Genomic DNA, 12,033 nt, shown 5'->3' with positions numbered 1-12,033 from the left:
ATCTCATTTTCTGAAGTTCAGTGACTGCTAAGCCACATTTTGGCATCCTACCTCCTATTTAGACTGAGAAGAGAATTATGTTCCAGTTATTAATATTTAGTGTCTGCTGTATAGTGAATTGTGAATTTCTACAAGCAGTGAAATTTCTACTTCTGTACCATGTGCTAAAAGACTTGGTAAAAAAAAATCTTTTTCTTTTAAAAATTTATAGTTCTTACTTAAGGTACACAGGTCTGGTATTAGTATTATAGGAATAATTTGTGCTTTTGGGAAAATGGCTCTGCCACTTCCTTCAGTGGAAAACTTCCGTTTCCTTTTTTGCTCGGAAGGCATGAGTGCCATGTTATTAATCAAACCCAAAACTTCATAAACAATAGTCTCTGTAGGTAGTTTAGAGATAGAAAAGATTGAGCAAAACCGTTATTCATTATAATGATAGGCTAAAACTATTCACTGATTGAAATAGCCAAGCAAAATATCATTCTTTTAACTTACATGCAAGCTTTATTTTTCAAAATCAATTATTTTATTTATTTATTTTCTGTAACAGAAACAGACCTCTACCAAACTGAACAAAACCTCTCTTTCTCTCTTTGTATATCAACAAAGTTTGGACTAGTTTTTCAATGTTTACGAGTCCCTTCCAAAAAACTGTACTTAGAGATGACCAACTGACTGGCCATTGTATAGAAAAGAATTACCATTAAAATAACCCTGGCTCTATAGTCTAGGATCTGCTAGTTATGTTTACAAACAAAGGAATAAGATAAAAGTAGTCACTACCAAAATGAGATACAGATTGTTTTGTCTAAAGTGATTCTTTAAAAATCCAGACATTTATCATCCTATTTGAGCAACAAATAACCCCTTTCTTTAATTAACTAGATTGGTCTCATTTGATTTCTCCCACTCAAGGCTGACCACAGTTGCTGCCCTTTCTACTTCCTTTCTGGAGCTTTCAGCTCTCAGAAGGTTCCTGCTTGATAAGTCAGTTGCAAGCCCTTCCATCTGAATTTCATTTATAGGTTTCCCAGTGACTGATGTAATGGGTAACTTTAAAAGGCTTTAAAGTAAGCATAGATGTAGGCCAGATTGTCTCAGTCTCCACTGAAACTTAAGACTAACTTGTTTTGTTAGTAAGCAGCCCATTCTTTTTGATATCTATTGATTTCCGCTAAACAGAAACTGGTACGTGCCCAACTGCTTCTCTCTAGACCAAAGTCAATGATCACACCTACAAGACTTCAGATTCTTTTGAGGCATGCCATCACATTATTATGCAGGCAGTCCAATTCAACTCTTATCACATCTCAGCACCTACTTCTAAATTATTTCACAGAGTGGGTCAGGAAAATGAAACATACCCCTGTGTGACAGATACACTGTGATCAGATGGCTGAAATCATACCAAATGCTACAAGGTAGAATGTAGGCACACAAGTGTAATGCTTCCTTGGAACATCCATCACAAGTGTCCTGTGGTCCTTGCCACAAAGAAAGAGACTGAAAATATCAGAGAACTTGGCTTTAAAGACTCTGCCCACACTCTCCATGGTCAACCAAAATTACAGGAGTGATTGCAACAGTTCATATCCTTATTAATCTCTATTATTTGCATGGTAGTAGGATCTCTATCAAATCGGGAGCCTGACTGTACTAAGACAGTGCAAGCACACAGCTAAGCAATCTTTGCAACCAAAAACATACTATCTAGCTGACACAGGCTGTAATATGCAGCTGTAGCAATTACAGGTGGAAGAGGGAGGCAAATAATCATAAGAAAATGTAATAAATGAACTCTTCTATCCTTCCTGCTATTTAGCTAGCATCGTTCATCGTTTCCAGTAAATACAACAGTAGAAACAGATCTTTAAGATGATCTGAGAGACATAAAAACATTTTTAAGGATGATATTGGTTAGGTTGTTCCAAGGAAGGAAGGAACATAGAGGTTCATAAGCATAAAGGTAGGGAAAGCAGTCAAAGAGATGCTAAAAGTAAAGGGCTGGGATAAAATGATATATGACAAAACAAGAAAGTAGACGAATATGTCTGTGCTATTGGTATGAGAAAGGGTGCTCCAGAGACATAGGTCTTTCTTATAAACGCTAAATGACCAACGTTAGTTCCAATCTTCTATCACAGACTGCAAAATACACCTGAACGGGACAGTAGTGGAAAATGTCCAGTGTCCTCCAGAAGAATTTCCTCAGCATTTCCACCCTCCCACCTCCATGCCTGCAGACAACTGTGCACTCATTTTTAAGTCTACAGCAGCATTACCAGTGCTATGAAAAGATAAGCCAGCATAACATGCTTTTGATTTGAGCTTCAAGTTCATTCCGGATGCCAGGATTTCTGACTGTCTTGGAGAAGACCCAAAACACATACACATTTTTAGATGAAATGAATTACCACCCTGGCTAGAGTGTTTATACTGTAAGTGACTGGCATTCAGTCCTCATCTGCTAGCCAGCATGTATTCTGCTAACGAAAGTCTTTGTTTTATTGCTCCTGGTAGAACTCCAGCTAAGGGAGAAAGTTCTCCCTCCCCTTCATCATTGTTAGCTTTCCAATCAGTGGTCCTACTTCTCCTTTGAATCTGTATTGTTTCTTTGTCCATATGGTGCAAGTTATGAGGTGTTGTTGGGCAGGGTATAATTTGTGACAGAAGGTGGTTTTGATTTTTTTTTTTTTCCAGTGTTCTCTCTCTACTCTATGCCTCCAACATATTAGTTCTGTAAATGCCTCCAGTAAGGTCTGCTTTACTTCTCTTTTTACAGTATTCCCCCCCCCCCCCTTTTTTTTTTCTTGGCTTCTTTAGGAAATGCTTATGTATAAACTGATTTTTCCATGGGGCAGGGATTATGGTTTCTTTCTGTCTTGCTGAACGCTGAAGCCATTTAAGCGTTGAAATTGATGTATCCTGGTTCTCCCTCCTATGATGTGTTAGCTCTCACTATATCTATTTTCCTGAATGTTTGAGAAACAGGGAAAACAGCACTCATAATTTAGCATAAGAGTATCTTATCTGTAATTTATGATCTTCACTACAATACATATTGCTGTGCAGAGATCTTCTTTCCTAAAAAAGATTTCTGTACTTCCATGAGACAACCATGCTGATTTGGTACATTGTTTATTTGGTGTTTTTTAAATGAAGGAAAAATCTGTCTTGTTAAAAGATCTGTGCACAGAAGGGACCATCAAAATAAGGCTCCACTATGTAACAATAATTATGAATTATTAATTTTGTTTGTGATATTCTTTACAGAAATGTAAATATGAGCAACAAAGAATTGCATGAAAAGAAATGCAAAGAACTACTTCACTGATGAATATGACTCATTTGACTATCGAATGAACAGTATCTCTCACTGGTGGATGATTCATGTTGGTGCATGTGAGCAAAAAGACTTTTTTTAAAAATAACATCTGTGTTTCTGGTTGTCAGGAATAATAACATTCTTTACAAAACATGCCTGAAACAAGTAAAGCTCCTAGCTTAATACACGTCTTTTGGTCTCACCACAATATTTTTTTAATGGGATTTTAACCCAGGTTTCTTACGGTGGATTCTTCTCAAGTCTGTGTTTTTTTAAAATATGGACTTGCAAGAAAACAAGTAAGCAAGCCTTCATAAATTATTTTCTTCAGGAAACAACACAAAACAAAACTTTCTACTAGCTCTTTTTTTCCCTTTTCTCTTAATCAAAGAAAATGCAAGTAATTAAAATTCTTAAAGAACTTCCTCTCCAGTGGTCATCCTAACAGTTTGAAGCCCCCATTCAAAATGGAAGAAAGGTCAAACTCCTTGAACTTAATAGCACTGAGATCATTAAGAGATGTTTAAGGCACACTCAACAGCAACACCACACCCAGAAATTAATAATCGGTATAGAAAATACAGACATGGTGGATCTTGTTCTTGGAAAACAGTAATTTTCTAAGGAAAAATCATAAACGTTCTTTGCAACCTTAAACTTTCAAATGTCCCTAAAGAGCACTCCCCATTGTATTTTACTTGGAAAAGAATCTGATTACATATTTATAAGAACTCATATTCTGTGGCCAAAGAAGCAGCCACAATGGTGTACATCACAGATCTGCATGTCAACAACGGGAGAGGTCATGGCACCGTATTTGAAAGACAGACCCTCTCTGTCACCAAAAAAAAAAAATAAAAAAATAAAAAAATAAAAAAAATTAAATCCTCCTTCTCCTTCTTCCTGACTACTATATAAAGAAGAAACTAGACATCTTTACTATCTGCAGCCTGACTACCCAAACACAACAGAAGTCAATATGACTCCATAAGATGCAAATGGTAAGGTTGACTGAGAAGCAATGAGAACATATTTGCATGAAATTAGGTGTCTACATGTAGGCCTCACACTGAATGAGGATGAGGAGGTCTGAGAAAGAGGCACCAACAAGGCAAGTGTTGGAAATGAAGGTACCTCACAGTACTTCAAGAGTTAGGATTAGTTACCAGCTAACGCTGTGTGAAAGAGGTCCCACTTGCAGCCATTGGAAGTGCAATAGCATCATATAAGTCTGACTTCTGCGAACACACTGGAACTTTTAACTTTCCTGTAAGACCTAGAAGTATAATGTACAACAAGGGGAGCTTTCAGACCTGAAAACCTGATCTTATGGTTCTCTAGATAAACTCACATCAACAGTATTGTGGGTGGAAGAGTGACTCTCTCAAATTAGCTCTAAAGAAATGAAAGAAGTCAGTCCAGACTGATCCTGTCCATACATAATGATTTTTCTAAGCACATTAGCATCACTTTTTAGTCACTCGTATCCAAGTAGTGGTTAATTTATCATCACCCTCACCACAAGCATTTGAATTTCACCTACTGGCAAATGTGACCTCTGGCTAACTCTTGTGTTTTCAACACCAGACGTACTCAGGAAACTATACTGAAAAGTGTTAAGAAATATCAGACGTCCCTGACAGTTTATTTCAGCTGTCATCTACAAACAGGAAAGGTGTGGGATTGAAGCCTGAAGAGGGCTCTGAGCTCTTCAGAGGAGGTAAAATGTGGTTTTGGCAGTACCTGGTTGGCCTCCACTTAGCAGGGAAGATAGGAAGTTAGATCACAGCAGTATTTTGGAGCTGACCTACTCAGGGTGAAATTCAGCTATAGAACTTGAAGGTTTTGAATGGACAAACACAGCTGTGGACAAACACGACTGTTTTATTTTCCATCCATGAATGCAAGGGATCACATGCAGCATGGGAACTGAGTTATCTGGAACTAAGGGTAGGAAGCAGTGGAGTAAGGTACAGCCTTCTGCTGCTGCTGTCCTCAGGACTTGGTTATAGGAACACTAACAAACCGTTCCAAACAGAAAGTCAGTGAAGGCTTAGTTACTTTGCCATTAGGAGGAATGGTGTCGATGTGGGTCTGCGTGCAGGGGCAGAAGGACAACATAGTATAGAAATCCCAGTGGTAGGTCTGTACACCCATTCTGGCCTATTCTGCCACTGGCTCATAGATGAGGCTGATTTGCATGACCAGCCTCCCCAACTCTTGTATCTCTAAATGAAGTGCTCTTCAGAAATCCTTCAATGACAGAATTTAGTTATCGTTATTCACCACCTACTGTTTTCTTAGAGGAAATCATAACACAGCTCATTCTACTGAAAAATATATGAAATTATATATATGATGATGCATGTGTGGTAAAAATATATACATGAAAGGTAAAAATATATTTGTTATAAATTTATAAAAGGCGGGACAAAAGAAAAAAAACTTTTTTTAAAAACACTTTTTTGGGACAGGAAGGTTCATTAGAGGAACTGGAAAGGAGAATCAGCACAAGAAAGGAGAAAAATTCCATGGAGTTCTAAACGTGTCTTTGTACCAATACGGGATAATTTTTGTACCAATAATTCTTCTGTTCACATTTCAAAAGCATATACAGTATTGCCAATAAGAACCTGTCTAACTGAAGCAGTGTTAGACAAGCCAAGATCCTAGTTCAGGGATAAGAATAGACTAAGCTTCCTATGAATGTTTATCACTAATTTACATTTCATTTTTCATGTATTTCCTGTAGGTTTTAGGAGTTACAAAAAATGTCCAACTGTCATATTTGATTAGGAATGCCTTAAATAGTCATTTTTTTCTTCAGTCCTTTCCATATCACATTTAATTATCAACACATTTAGTCATAAACATAAGCTGTCTAATTCAATAGCAGCACACTGGAAAACATGTTTTGCTTCAAAAAGTTTTAATGTTTGGTTCTGACCAACAACGATTTACATTTTTTCCTCTGTTTCCCCTCTGTGTTTCTGATGTGAACTCAAAAGATGAAACATAACCTAAAACTACTGTATTCCTCCTGATCTCACCTTAAAACCATGTGAGACAGCAACTCCCATCAATTTTTCTGCAAAACTATGACTCAGCTTTCATTTGTACAGGTATTTTCTATTTACACAAAAACTTCCCAGTGGTCAGAAATAACAGAAAATCAGATGAGCAGAAGGACATTAAATTTCAAATTTTTTGAAAAATAAAGGCTGGAAAATACACAAATATATTTGAATGTCTCTCACACATCTCTCAAATCATTTGCTCTTGCAGTCTAACTCCCATTACTGCAGAAAAGGACATTTTCAATATGCAGTCTGGAGAAGTAACTGTTGAAATCCCAACTCTAACTATAGTCATGGCTTGCAGAGTGTTGAGATATTACTACTCTAAGCAGACAAATGCAGCTTAGGCATTTATTGAAATTTCAGTTATTTCAAGGAATCTTGACAGTGAGTGAATTGCTGAAACATTATTTTGCCCAAAGTAGTATATTCTATCTTCTGATTAAAGCTTACAGTATTACTCTTCACCTTGTACACTACTCTAGCCATAACACAATGTAATGTTAGTCTATACATTAACACAGATATAGTCTATGTAATCTTGCATTACATGTTTGATAACTCTCCAGAGATACCCACACCAGATTTGCAGTACCGGAGAACGACAGGTTATTTTACCCCAAACAGGTCCCACATTTTCTTTCAAATTAAAATTCTAATTGCCTAGCATTTTATGAATACAGTCAATAACTACAGATGGGAAACATTGAAATTCACAGGTTTTTTTAGTTACTAATTATATCTCTGAGTATCTCTCTCTTCCCTTGTCTCTCCTTAATTTTTCATTGTGGTACATGCAAAACATGTTCTGCGTTGAATGCAAAAATCAGAGGCATCATTTCTTTATACAGAAATGTAATAGCACACCACACTGCATACAAGCATGTTCTAAATTACTAATATTTTTGTTTTGTTTTGTGTTTTCTTCTTCTCTGCCGATAGCTGATGTTGAACTATTTTGGATTAGATATGATAGTGACTGGTACTGCAGAGATGGCAGAAATTTCTTAAATTTGTTAAGAGTTTATTATTGTCAGTTTATTCATATTATTATTTTTATGATTGGGTTTTACCCCATCCAACTTCAGACAGCCTCAAAGATATTCTCATATGAAGATCACACATTGCTGAACAAATAGATTATTTTTTGAGTTACGATGAATTGAACGGACTTGTCTTTAGTGGCTGAAATTCAATTTTGTGTCCATCTCTTCACTAAAGAGATGCTTGATATAGACACACGGCATTATGTTCTCTCAGCTAGGGACTGGGACACTCACATTTCCTAGTTAGTTAGTTGTGTACTTGAGGGATGTAACACAGGTACTACAATGACTATTATCTTGGTGGCACCCAAGTTTTTAATTCTTCTGAATAAAGGACAAACTCTAGTCTTTACAGTGCAGAAAGTAACTATTTAGGCTATTTAGTCCTTCCTAAAGGATAACAAGTGATTAATACTTTCTTCTAGGTCAAGGGATCCTCTACAGCTGTTTCCATCCCACGCTTGTAACACCTCTGGCTCTGACCATGCAGTGCCAGGGTAGCTGATGTGTGCAGATCCCCTTTGCCAACCATTAGCATCAACGGCCTGAGCAGAACTGCTGCTGTGACCCTCTGCAATTTATCTTCTCTTCTCTGCTCTCCTATTAACACAGGAGAGTTGCAAAGGTCCCACCACCCCCAGTCCAACCTGTTCAGAGTATCCAGAGCTGACTGGGAGGAGGACCTGAATCCTCAATTAGAGCCTTTGTTTTTCTGTAATAGCTTGAACACATTCAAAACTAAGGTTGTCAGCTAATTTTCAGAAAACCTTGTAGGAATTCTTATTACTGTAAAATATGAACAGGAGTACTTAATATCACTAATAGAATCACATCAGTAACTGACTCCTAATCAGCTCAGGCTCTTTACTGTCTACAGCTGGGAAGGGACTGTATTATGTGTTGTTTCAGCATTTGTGAATAGTTATCAGAATTATTTTTAGATCCTCTGTGTAACTGTTTAACTTCAGCTCTTTCTCATCTGCTCTATGGAAAATGTACTTACATTTAAAATTTGAGCTGCTTTGGCTACTCTGTCTTAAAACAGAAAACCTGACATTTGACTCTGTAATGTACTAGGGAAAAAAAGAAAAAAGGAGAGAAGGCAACACTAGCTCCCATGCCACTGCTGTATCCTCTTAACATTTTCTTGTAACTATACTGTTTTATAGATGAAACTGTCATTGCAAAAATGACAAATACAACACATAAAAGAACAAAAATGGGCAATAAATCACAACTGACACTCCGGCCCATTGAAATGCATTCAGCCATTGCTGCAGAAAGCGGGAAGATTTCCTCTTTACATTCTGCCCAGCTGAGCAGGAGGATCAGGATCCTTGAACAACTGGTACAACAAATGCTGGGGCTGCAAGGTGATAACAGACCTGGAGTTTCACTTTGAAGAGTTGGATCCATTCTCACCTTGCTTTCCTTGTCATGCAATGGCACTGTAATATGGCTTTGACATTACACCATACAGGTGTTTGCTCTCCCTTCAATGACAGTGCACAACTCCCAGTGATGTAAATTGTGATCAGAAGTATCAAGAGAAGAACAAGGTCCTAAAACTGTGAATTCAGTCTGAAGAAATGCCTGCACGTACCTTTGTTATTACAAACTGCACTGCAGTGTCAACTCAGAAATCTTGTATTCTCAATTACCCAAAGCAGCACTTCCAGTTTCCGTATGTCAAAATACATCTAAGTCAATGCTACATGGTTCAGGATGGAGAAAAATGAATGTGAATGTCTGTCCAGCCCATGCTACTATACCTCAAATTACATTGTAAAGGAGAAGCCACAAATACCAATAAAGTAATTACCCCAGTTCTATCCCACAAACTAGATAAATGGAAAAACGGTCCTTCTCAAATACATGCTGTTGTTTTTGTGTTAATAAACAAACTTTTCAGTTATGATGAGACACAAAGTAATAAATCTGGAGGGAAAAAAAAATAAAATGAGGCTAAAATTTAATCGATCAATGCTTTCAGTTGATGTTTTTCAATTTTACACTGGAATGGCTGATAACAGAATCTGACCCAGACTATAGCAATACATCTCACATATTGAATTCATATCTGAAGAAATCTGTATATTTTAGTGTGCAGCTAACTTCGTAAAGGAGGAGAAACCAATTAGAATTATTTTATGACTGCTTTTAACATGGCTATATAAAATGCTGCTCATGTAGTCCTTAAGGTATGCAGGGTAAAATTCATATAAGCTTTAAGATTGTCAGTATCATTTAAAAAAATCTTTTAAATTCTTAAGTATTGGTCATTCGACAAAATTTCTGACATATTTCGTATCTGATTTGTACCAAGAATTTTATCTATGAAGACTGTATAGCACAGAACTCCCACTTCCAGCTGCATGTGTAATTAACAATGGGTAGTAAAAAGGGCGTTCTATGGAAATCAGTCTTAATAGTATCTAGCAAAGTGGTGGCTGCTCCAGTAAATCACAAATGGAAATACTTTAATTTAAATATAAGTAGTTCAGACATATTTCAACAATTAAGAAAATGCCTGAAAGAATGAACATCCTAATCACAATTCCAAGCATGCTATTTTATCAGAATGCAGACAGAACAAAATAGATGAGGGCCAAGTGAATACCAAATATGGACAATTTAAAGCTATTACATGAAACGTCTCTTAGAAAACAGTGAAGCAAAATGCAGATGCTTTCAGCTCTCTCAGAACCATAGATTTATCATTCAGTTTTAAAGTCAAGATCATATGTTCTCTTAGAAGTGATAACTTCTTTGTTAATCCTCTAAATGCTTTCAAAGATAGTATAAAATTGTGTTTGTTTATGCAAACTTGGACACTGTATTGCAAGGCCTATTATGCTTCATGTATACATAGTCTTTTCTTTTGGCCAACAGATGTTAAAAGATTGCCCTTGCTACAGCCTCCAAAGGAGTACTGAAGCAAAGAGGTGCTGTCAAGATATTTAGGGCAAATAACAAATGATATTCCTATAGCTGGAAGTCATCTTACTTTTATATGAAAAGGAGGAGGAAAGGAAGGACAAGGAGGAACTAATAATTAATTGTTTATAAATTTCATCAGTAAGGATAAGGTTGAGATGATGATGGAAGAAGTGCATGTGAGTCGGCTTGAAAGCTAGGCTGTATTATCATGATTTTCTGAAAATGACAATCTTTCAAAAAGAGTAACAATATTCAGGAATGCAGCCAAGATTCTAAATTTTCATTATGCAAGAAAACATCAACTTCCCATCAGAAAATAGTAATAATAAAAAAATCCCTACCCTGCCATCCCCACCATCAATTATGTATCTCCTCAAATGCTAAAAGACAAAAGCAATTTCTTGATCTCAAACTTTGGTGCTGGGTGAAGAAGCGAGGAAAAGGCATTAAATAGAAAATGCTCTGTAATGTTATTTAACAGCTAGAGCTGTAAGTGTTGTAGTAACTGCAGTTGGCAATAGTCCTATGATTTCCACATAAAGAAGTCATTTTACATGAACCCAAATCTTTGGGTTCCTCCAGGACAATGCAGATACCATTACTGACTTACTATCCTGAACTCGGAAAGCCTGCATGAGGGGTCCCTGCCCAGTATGTCTCTGTAAAAAAGCATGAATTATCATGGGAACAACCACATGCGCTATGTGAAAGGTTTTTTCATTCTCTATTAAAGTTACAGGAATCGAGGAGGATGAAGCTTCCCTTTTCATCACATGGTCTTTTTAATACATTTCACAGACAGCTGTGAATGCTCTTTGCTGCTATTGTTTGATACTTTCACTATACAAAATTAGTTTCTGGTATAATAGATATATTTATTAAAAAAATAAAAAATAAAAAGGAAAAAGAAGTCACAGACCTGACAGACAACAAAAGTGCCAATGCTATGAACCACCAGTGACAAAGCAAATACTTTGCTAGATGTCCTATGCTAGCTGTATCTCTGTTCTCTCATTTTTTAATTACCATACACAATTTCCTCTTGTGGAACAGGTCTACCTGTGGGGGTCCCTGTTGATACTTAATTATGCATTTAAAAAAAAAAAAAAGGAAAAAAAAAGGAAAAAGAGAAGAAAAATATTTAACCTCCATATGTATAAGCTTATTTGAATCCCATGATGAACAAAACTTGCTGAAATTCAAGGATACATAAGAGATGCTATTTGCCTCTTCAAAGCTCTACTTGTCTTTGCAAGTAAAAAAAAAAGAGCTATAAATATGTACGTGGACAGAGCTTCTGCCAGAGCACTAACAAGAACAGGCTAGTACCTCCTACCATAATCAACATACATCATTCTGGTTAGTTCATATGTTATTACATAATACCAATAAACATGCAACAATTTTGTCCTGACTGATGTGTAGCAACTTGGGCATTATGTATCACTCAGCTTAGTTATTATAACACATATCGCAGCATTAAATGTTACAGTCAGCATGCCACTAATCCTCTTTTCTTGGGCTGAATAATTTACCTGTCTCTTGTTGACTATTGCAGTATCCAGATGCTAAGCATCTGAACTTGCCTTGTCTCGCAGATGCCCCAGTAGCAAGATTTACATGCTCCCCAAGTAACTATGCCAGT

The 12,033-nt window shown here is 36.7% G+C and overlaps 1 protein-coding gene across 11 annotated transcripts in view; it reads right to left on the bottom strand.

The window, feature by feature from the left end:
• Window positions 1-12,033, bottom strand: part of PTPRM (protein tyrosine phosphatase receptor type M) — a 480,584-nt gene that overhangs the window by 164,545 nt on the left and 304,006 nt on the right. The gene's annotated exons all lie outside the window — the stretch shown is intronic.

This window comes from Oxyura jamaicensis, chromosome 2, assembly GCF_011077185.1.
Source record: "Oxyura jamaicensis isolate SHBP4307 breed ruddy duck chromosome 2, BPBGC_Ojam_1.0, whole genome shotgun sequence".
In the NCBI taxonomy this organism is placed as follows: Eukaryota; Metazoa; Chordata; class Aves; order Anseriformes; family Anatidae; genus Oxyura; species Oxyura jamaicensis.
This window is presented reverse-complemented; position numbering and strand designations above follow the sequence as displayed.